We start from the raw sequence: 10,230 nt of genomic DNA on the forward strand, positions 1-10,230 counted from the left end.
GGGAGGCCAAGGCAGGCAGATCGTGAGGTCAGGAGTTTGAGACCAGCCTGACCAACATGGTGAAACTCCGTCTCTACTAAAAAAATTAGCTGGGTGTGGTGGCACATGCCTGTAATCCCCACTATCCAGGAGGCTGAGGCAGGAGAATTACTTTAACCTGGGAGGTGGAGGCTGCAGTGAGCCAAGATTGCACCACTGCACTCCAGCCTGGGCAACAGAGTGAGACTCTGTTTCAAATAAAATAAAATATAATATAATAAAAGTCTGTTAATTCTTTTTACATGGTAAAATATCTATTTTATCATATAATCAAAGAAGGTTTTACAGTCATTTTTATTTCAATGCTTGAAAAAAGGCACATTATTTTAGGAAACCTTCTGATAATTAAATTTTAATTTCCTCATAATGGATATATAATGATCTAAACCCCCATTCAGCTGCCATTACAAAAAGAATCACATATGTTTTCTGGGAGAAAAAAATAATGTACAGTACTTTCTGGATTAAAGCAGTGTATCATTTCACAATTTTAGCTGATTGAATGAGTAGAGGCATTTATAAACTTCATTCAATGCCACTTTTTAACTAATTCTTTTTAGTGGTGAAATAACCAATGCATACCTTAAGGAAGAACATCCTTTTAAGAATTCTGTTTCCCCGGCCGGGCACGGTGGCTCAAGCCTGTAATCCCAGCACTTTGGGAGGCCGAGGCGGGTGGATCACGAGGTCGAGAGTTCGAGACCATCCTGGTCGACATGGTGAAACCCCGTCTCTACTAAAAATACAAAAAATCAGCTGGGCATGGTGGCGTGTGCCTGTAATCCCAGCTGCTCAGGAGGCTGAGGCAGGAGAATTGCCTGAACCCAGGAGGCGGAGGTTGCGGTGAGCCGAGATCACGCCATTGCACTCCAGCCTGGGTAACAAGAGCGAAACTCCGTCTCAAAAAAAAAAAAAAAAAAAAAAAAAAAAAAAAAAAAAAAAAGAATTCTGTTTCATATTTTCCTATAATATGCTTGAGAAAGAAGCAGAAGGCCAGGCGCGGTGGCTCAAGCCTGTAATCCCAGCACTTTGGGAGGCCGAGGCGGGTGGATCACGAGGTCAAGAGATCGAGACCATCCTGGTCAACATGGTGAAACCCCGTCTCTACTAAAAATACAAAAAATTAGCTGGGCATGTTGGCGCGTGCCTGTAATCCCAGCTACTCAGGAGGCTGAGGTAGGAGAATTGCTTGAACCCGGGAGGCGGAGGTTGTGGTGAGCCGAGATCGCGCCATTGCACTCCAGCCTGGGTAACAAGAGTGAAACTCCATCTCAAAAAAAAAAAAAAAAAAAAAAAAGAGAGAGAAAGAAGCAGAACTGCCTGTGAATCTGTATATTTGTTAAAAAGAATATTCTTTTTTAAAAATTTACTATAAAGACCTATGATAGGAATTTAATGTAAGGTTAATGCTATAAAAACATGACAATCTAGAGTTAGTTTATCATTTTCAGTGTGAATAAATTATAACACATCACTGGCAAAAAGAAGCTGAAGTTTCCAAACATTTTCTTATCAATTCCCTCCATATTAATGCAAAGTTTAATATAATGGAATTCTCAGCATCAAACTGATCAAGATGCCTAATTTTATCTCCAGATTAAGGTTTGCATTAACTGATAGTGTGAGATATCTAATCACCTTATAAATTGTTTATAATTTAAGTATTCTAAGACAATTAATTCTCAAGAATAACTTTTATCCTCAAGGGCTGGTGATATTGTTTGGCTGTGTCCCCACCCAAATCTCATCTTGAATTCTACTCCCATAATTCCCACATGTTGTGGGAAGGACCTGGTGGGAGATAATTTGAATCACGAAGGCAGATTCCCCCATATCGTTCCATGGTAGTGAATATATCTCAAGAGATCCAATGGTTTTGTCAGGGGACTCTGATTTTGCATCTTCCTCATTTTCTTTTGCCACTGCCATGTAAGAGGTGCCTTTTGCCTCCCACCATGATTCTGAGGTCTTCCCAGCCATGTGGAACTGTAAGTACAATTAAACCTCTTCTTCTTCCCCGTCTTGAGTATGTCATTATCAGCAGTGTGAAAACGAACTAATACAGCTGGCAAACAAGGGAAGAAAAGAAGGCAGGGAAAGGACATTTGTACCTAGTATAAGAGAAGTACAAAGCAAAGAAAGGGAAAAAGTAAAAGGGACATGGGTACTAAGAAGCATCAAGAAGAAGAAACAATTAAAAAAAAAATACATAGAGCATGACATACAGCATTAAATTGGCAAATTTTACTTATATCTGACTGATATAATTGTCAATCTTACAAGCTGCAATGTTGCTTCAGAGGCAGAAGAAACAGGAAGAGAGGCAAAAGTATAATACAAGTCCAATTACTACTTTGTACTTAATTTGGTTAGATTAGGACAAGCGTTTGAATAAACCCCATGAACCAATGATACTAACCCTCTCTACTCCACTTCTTTGCTTTTTATAAACCATAGGTCCTCTTTTATTCACATACCAATTTAATACACACAGAAGCACAAAAATGGGGGTACTCTTTAACCTCCTCTGTTCTCAGGCAAAACACCAAAATTTCTAACAGAAAGGTTAAAAATATCTTTTCTGTTAGAAAAGATTACAGCTCTGTCACATTATTTCAGCTAATCAACAGTAACTGCTTTGGACTGAATGTGTGAGTCCCCCAAAAATTTGTATGTTGAAATCCTAACCAACAATATGATGGTATTAGGAAGTGGGACCTTGGGAGAAGTGATTAGACCACGAGAGTAAAGCCCTCATAAACGGGATTAGTACCCTTTATAAAAGAGGCCCCAAAGAGCTGCCTTACACTTTCCATCATGTGAGAACACAATGAGAAGATATCATTTATGAACCAGGAAATAGGCCCTCACCAGACACCAAATCCTCAGAAGCTTTCATCTTGGACTTCCTAGTCTCTAGAATTGTGTGAAATAAACTTGTGTTGTTTATAAGCTACCTAGTCTATGATATTTTGACAATAACTATATCTTTTAAGGTTATCCAAATTTTTAATTATCCTTTTCTTTAAAAATCTAGTGTCTCTAAATTAGAAATAACTTGAGAGAGCTCACAATCCTTTTTAGCTCCAACATACTAAAGCCATCACAAATGTCAGCAAAACAAAATTTGCCTTTCCTCAAAACAACTCACCTTAATTAACATATATATGAAGAAAGGAAAACAAAACTGGATTTTTTGCTTCACTGTTGCAATGTGCTGTTTTAACTGTATGGGTAAAGGTTTTTTAAAGATAGATTTTATCTGTTTATGTTTTTAGCTTTTATTTATATCCTACCCCATTCCAAAACAGGTAGCTAAGAAGGAAGCATACAGTATAAGATTAAAAGGTGGAGGAAGACGAGGACTACGAGTTTGACAAAGGGGGAAAAATGGGTAGGAAGGTTATGAAGTGGGGGTTAAGGGGCCGAGAAGGTAGTCTGTACCCAAAACATAAGCTAAAAAATTCTACATCCCTTAACTGAGGAGGCTGTACATTTGGCTCTGAGCTTTATAGTAGCCAAAGCAAAAGAAGAAGAAAACTTAAGAATAGTTTTTAAGTTGAGGCACTTTTCACTCAAATGCCCAATTTTGTAAAATAAGTAAGTCTGACAGCCCAATAGCTGTGTCAAAATTCCAAAGATATTCAAGAATATAAAACAGAGATGAACTTGAGGCACAAATTGTACAGAGATGTTGTCTAAGCAATGCTAAGAAGTTGCCATACAAGTTGTTCTTGCCTAACAAATAATTTGCTTCAGGGAAATAGCCCCTCAGATCACAGGGGCAGAGAAAGGTTACTCTGATTTCCACCTAATGATTACTTATATTTGATTCAGAATTTGTGGCAAACTGCAAACACAGCCTGTTCAGTGGTAGACCTTTTACAAAAAACAAGTTGCTAGTTTCACATGAATCACCTTAGAGAGAAGTTTCTATTGGAATAACATCAGAGTCAGTTGTCCGAATCAGTTGAATGCTGAGTCTGTTTCTGAATGTTTTTAAAAACTGGTTTGTCTGCCAGATCACATAATGTAAACTAACAGGCTAATACAGCCAATACTCCTTGTGAGCAATGCAAAATTATACCATACTTCATTAACTGTAAAATGCCACTAATGGTAAATGTGCCATTATTTTATGTACCAACAAAAAGCAGCAGCAAACAACTGTAAGAAATATCCTAATTTTGGAGATGTTAAAATGAAAAGTGCATATTATAGAAACATTTACAAGTGAAATATGCCAGCTTGTTTCATCGTGGGCCAGCTTGGTGTCATCTCCCCACCTCTGATGTTGGCACCTCCTCTTGCCTTCTTCTCTCACCTGTGCCTTCTTCTACTGTTAAGTCATCCCCACCTCTATACTAGTTGCTTTTCTCACCTGTTTTTGCTCTCTACCAAGAACTCTTCTCACCTCCCTTTCTCATTCTACTGTTCTTTTCCCCATCTGTGCCTCTTAAAATGTGAAAAGATGCTAGGCAAAAGAAATACATGTTTATAAAATCAGCTCTGCCAATGGACACCTAAAGCCCCTTGATCTCTTGTAAAAAAAAAAAAAAAAAAAATTAAATTTTTTAAAAAATTGCCGGACAAATATATATAATGGCCACAAAATAATTACATAATTCACCATAGAAAAAGGATTTAAACTCAGGCAACAGGAGAAAAACAACCCCCTCAGTCCCCTGCCCCCAACACATACAAGTAATCAAGGTCACTGGGAAACTTCTCTATTTGTAATTTGTATGCTTTAAAATTCATCACTGTATCCATTTTTAAAAATAGTAATCCAAAGGCAAAAATTCCCCTTGATGTTCCAGATACAAAGTACATAATTTTTTTTCTACAACTTTTAATTTCAGGGGTACATGTGTAGGATATGCAGGTTTACTACATAGGTAAACGAGTGTCGTGGTTTGTAGCACAGATCATCCCATAAGTGTGTGATTTTAAAGTGAGCTCACATTTAAAATTGGGATGTAAACCTTCATTTGTTCCAAAATTGTATTACCCCATCACATCTGGAGATTGTAAGATAATATTTCTAACATATTTTAATCCCTCCTTATACAGGATTAGCCCAAGGAATTTACCAAATAAAATTACTTTATCTCCAACACGTTGAATAAGCTTTAGTTGTTTTAAGTTATTTCCTGAAAATAGCAAGTAAGTTATAAAGGTCCTAGCTAGAGGCTTAACATTTCAACAGTTATCTATAAAGACTTTGAAAACTCAATTCAACAAACTTTAGTGAATGCATATCACATGCTAGGAACATAAAAATAAATAGAATTCAGTCTCTATCTTTGTGTCTACAGGAATACCTCTTCTTTAAGAAATATATATATAAAAACAAGCATAGAAACAAATGTTAAGAGAGTAATATATTCTGCTGGGGGTATATATAGGGGTAGGAGTTGAGCCAGATGGGGAGAATACCTAAAGAGAAGAACATCTGAAGTGAGTGAAGAGGAGGATGCATTTATCACAGTTGAAATAGGAAAAGACATTCCAAACTGGGAGCAGGACTGACTATGGACTTTATTTTTCCCCTTATAATAATCTTGCCACATTTTAAAACCAGCTAGAGGTAATTCCTAAAGATACAAGTATAGAGTAAAAGTAAATTCAGTGGAAAAGCATGTAAAGATGCTGGATAAAATATATGGTTAACCTTGAGGAGGAAGCAAAGAAATTCCTGGAGAGGAGAAACAAGAAAGAAACATAGATTCACAAAGTTGAGTAACACTACAGACAGTTTTCCCTAGAGTTATTGGCCAATCCTTGGTGAACAAAAGCCTGTATTCTAATGGGCTACTTGGTGAGATGACAGGAGGCCACCTGGGGCCCTTCCCAGGAGACTGGATTAACCATACCTTTGCAAATATGCTAGGAGCCTCCCAAAAGTCTGCATCCTTAGTAAGTGAAATAGGAAAAAGCTCATTCTGCAGAGGGAGATAATGGGAATAAGGGTCTTTACTGGCTTCGGTTCTTGGTAGAACAGTAAACAGAAATGTCTCCGCTGTGAATTCTTAACAAGTCTGTACCCGTTGTTACTAAAATTCAAACTAGTTGTGTGGCCTGAAAAACTCAAGTCAAAAATTTACTTAAGTAAATGGTAGCACTAGATACTCAAATCATCTCTGGAAAAACAAAATCTAATACCCTGCCTCACAAAAAATAAAAGTTCTAATGACATGAGCTCACAATTAAAAAAAAAAAAAGAAAGAAAAGAAACAAGCACCCATGAATGACACCAATGAATTAGACTGACAAAGATAGCAGATAAGAGTATTATCAGATACAAACAAAATATTTTTAAAGTATTTGAAAAAATATAAAAGTGGACAAGCATTACTGAATAGGAGACTATTAAAATGGACCAGGCAGATTTGAAAAAAAACACTATTTATTACCCATGGATTTTAACATTCATGCTAAGAATTCTAGGGCAACTGAAAAAACAAAATAAGGTATGACACAAATAAGTAAAGGTAGAAAATCTTAAGCAATTCAAAAGAAGACAAAGAGAAAAATATGAAAAGCAGAACATATGACATATATAAATAAGGTGGCAGGGACAAATTTAAAAAGGTCAGCACTCATCTCAGCAGTCTGAGACCAGCCTGGGCAACACAATGAGTCCCTGTCTCTACAAAAAATTTTTAAAAATTAGTTGCGCATGGTGGCATGTGACTGTAGTCCCAGCTACTTGAGAGGCTGAACTGGGAGGATCGCTTGAGCCCAACAGGTTGAGGCTGCAGTGAGCCGTAACTAAACATTTGCACTCTAGCCTGGGTGACAAAGCAAAACCCTGTCTCAAAAAAAAAAAAAAAAAAAAAAAGATCAGTACTCATGATTGATGGAAATGTGTTTCCCTTAAAAGATTGTCAGACTGGACTAAAAAGCTTAATTTAAATGTATGCTGTTTACCAGAGACATATAAAATATAAGAATATAAATGCTGAAAGTAAAAAGATTTTTTAAAAAGTTAAAGTTAAAAGATCCACCAAAACATGGAACAAAGAAAACCAGTTAACATAGAAAACCAGTTAACATAGTTAACTTTCCAGCCGGGCGCAGTGGCTCAAGCCTGTAATCCCAGCACTTTGGGAGGCCGAGGCAGGTGGATCACGAGGTCAAGAGATCAAGACTATCCCAGTCAACATGCTGAAACCCCGTCTCTACTAAAAATACAAAAAAATCATCTGGGTATGGTGGTGCGTGCCTGTAATCCCAGCTACTCAGGAGGCTGAGGCAGGAGTATTGCCTGAACCCAGGAGGCGGAGGTTGCAGTGAGCCAAGATTGGGCCACTGCACTTCAGCCTGGGCTACAAGAGTGAAACTCCGTCTCAAAAAAAAGAAATATGACACTTTCCATAACAAGGAGAAAAGATTAGATAAGCAATTAAATCATAGTTTTTGTTGACTGGTTGGTTGCTTAGTTGGCTAGTTGTATACAAGAAAGCTGAGAACTCAAAGAATGTAAATGAACTAAACTCCAAAGAGAGAGAAGTCCTTGCTAAGAGAGAAAACACTCCAAGCCCCTTTCATCCCTGAGTCACAGCGGAAAGAGGAGCTAACTGGATGCTGAAAGGGGAGGAAGGAGAAACCAAGATAATCTTTTAGCACCTTTCATTGGCTGAAGATAGTTGACTTAATTAAAACCTGGGGCTCGGGCCGGGCGCGGTGGCTCAAGCCTGTAATCCCAGCACTTAGGGAGGCCGAGGCGGGTGGATCACGAGGTCAAGAGATCGAGACCATCCTGGTCAACATGGTGAAACCCCGTCTCTACTAAAGGTGCAAAAAATTAGCTGGGCATGGTGGCGCATGCCTGTAATCCCAGCTACTCCGGAGGCTGAGGCAGGAGAATTGCCTGAACCCAGGAGGCGGAGGTTGCGGTGAGCCGAGATTGCACCATTGCACTCCAGCCTGGGTAACAAGAGCGAAACTCTGCCTCAAAAAAAAAAAAAAAAAAAAAAAAAACCTAGGGCTCTCCAGACCTGTTCTGCCAATTCTTTCTGATGAGGCCTTCATGTATGATACAGCAGGACTGCTGAGAGAGATCACCTTAAAGTAGCACAGTGCCTTAAGTGAATGTAAGCTTGAAGGCAGGACAAGAGGGTCTACAACTAGTCAATGACAGTGAAACTGAAAATAAAAAGACCATTTCCAATAGCATTTAAAAATATTAAATACTTTCTGTCACTTCCCAGGAAAAACAAACAAAATTAAATACTTAGTGATAAACTTAACATATGCAAGACCTCTAAAATGCAAGCTCCCAAACACTGCCAAGAGAAATCAAAGACATAAATAAGTGGAGATCAGAGTGGTTGACAAAGGCTGTTAAAAACAACAACAAAAAAAAGTGGGCCAGGCGCAGTGGCTCACGCCTGTAATCCCAACACTTTGGGAGGCCGAGGCGGGTGGATCACAAGGTCAAGAGATCGAGACCATCCTGGTCAACATGGTGAAACCCCGTCTCTACTAAAAATACAAAACGTGGCACGTGCCTGTAATCCCAGCTACTCAGGAGGCTGAGGCAGGAGAACTGCCTGAACCTAGGAGGCGGAGGTTGCGGTGAGCCGAGATCGTGCCATTGCACTTCAGTCTGAGCAACAAGAGTAAAACTCTGTCTCAAAAAAAAAAAAAAGTGGAGGTCAGGCATGGTGGCTCACACCTGTAATCCAAGCACTTTGGAGGCCAAGGCGGGCAGATCACCTGAGGTCAGGAGCTCAAGACCAGCCTGACCAACATGGTGAAACCCCATCTTAAAAAAAAAAAAAGTGGAGAGAGATGCCATGTTCATGGACTGGAACACTCAACTTTTTAAAGAATTCTCTTCTATTTGATCTATAGAGTTGACACCTTCCAATAAATATCCCAACAGATTTTTATAGGAACTGACAAGTTAATTCAGTAATGATATGAAAACACAAAGCTTTTAGAATAGCCAAAATAATCTTGAATGAAAACAAGTAAGTTGGAAGACTTACAGTATCTGACTTCAAGAGTTACTTTAAAATAGTGTTTCTCAATTGAGGGTGACTTTGTCACCTAGGGGACACTTGGCATTGTCTGTAGACATTTTTTGGTTGTCATACCTATTGAGTTGCTACTAGCATTTAGTGGGTAGAGGCAAGGGATGCTGAACATCCTATAACACATAGGCTAGCCTCCCACAGCAAAGAACTATCAGGCCCAAAATGTCAATAGTGCTGACATGGAAAAATCCTATTCTAAAGCTACAGTACATAAAGACAATGTGGCATTAACTTAAGACTAGACAAAAAGACTAATGAAACAGAAAAGTTTAGAATTTCACTGTATTTATATAGTCAACTGATTTTCCACAGTGGAGCAAGGGTGAAAAAATTTTTAACAAAAGATGTTGTGAAAATAGGTAAAATTAGTGTTTGGAAATTATTTTACTTTAAAATTAGTATTTTTAAAAACAACAAAAATGCCTCAAATCCCACAAAAATTAATTTCAGATAGAAAACTGACCTAAACATAAAAAACTATAAACCTTCTAGAAAAAATAAAAGAGAATAGTTTCATGACTTTGGCATTAGACAAAGATTTATTTTTTTCTTTTTTGAGATGCAATCTTGCTCTGTCACCCAGGCTGGAGTACAGTGTTGTGATCTTGGCTCACTGCAACCTCTGCCTCCCAAATTCAAGTGATTCTCATAACTCAGGCTCCTGAGTAGCTGGGATTAGAGGCATGCGCCACCATGCTTGGCTAATTTTTGTATTTCTAGTAGAGATGGGGTTTCACCAAGGTAGCCAGGCTGATTTTGAACTCCTGACTTCAGGTGATCTGCCTGTCTCGGCCTCCCAGAGTGCTAGGATTACAGGTATGAGCCTCCGTGCCCAACTAGACAATGATTTCTTACACTGAACCAAAAATATACTAATAATTAAAAAAAAATTGATAACTTCTCAAAATAGAATTTTCTGTTCATCAAAATACATCATTTACAAAATGAAAAGGTTAAGTTACAGAGTAGGAGAAAATACAATAGGTTGATCTGTCAAAAGGCTGGTATTCAGAAAAAAAATAAGACTCCTACAGTATAATAATAATGATAATGGCAAATCAATCATTTAAATGGGCAGAAAACCTGAATGGTATTTTCAGAAAAAAAAAAAAAAAAAAAAAAAAAAAAAAAAAGATATGCCAAA

The 10,230-nt window shown here is 38.1% G+C and overlaps 1 protein-coding gene across 1 annotated transcript in view; it reads right to left on the reverse strand.

Moving 5' to 3' along the window:
- NLK (nemo like kinase) overlaps window positions 1–10,230 on the reverse strand; it is a 169,657-nt gene that overhangs the window by 129,029 nt on the left and 30,398 nt on the right. The gene's annotated exons all lie outside the window — the stretch shown is intronic.

This window comes from Saimiri boliviensis, chromosome 17 (assembly GCF_048565385.1).
Source record: "Saimiri boliviensis isolate mSaiBol1 chromosome 17, mSaiBol1.pri, whole genome shotgun sequence".
NCBI lineage: Eukaryota > Metazoa > Chordata > Mammalia > Primates > Cebidae > Saimiri > Saimiri boliviensis.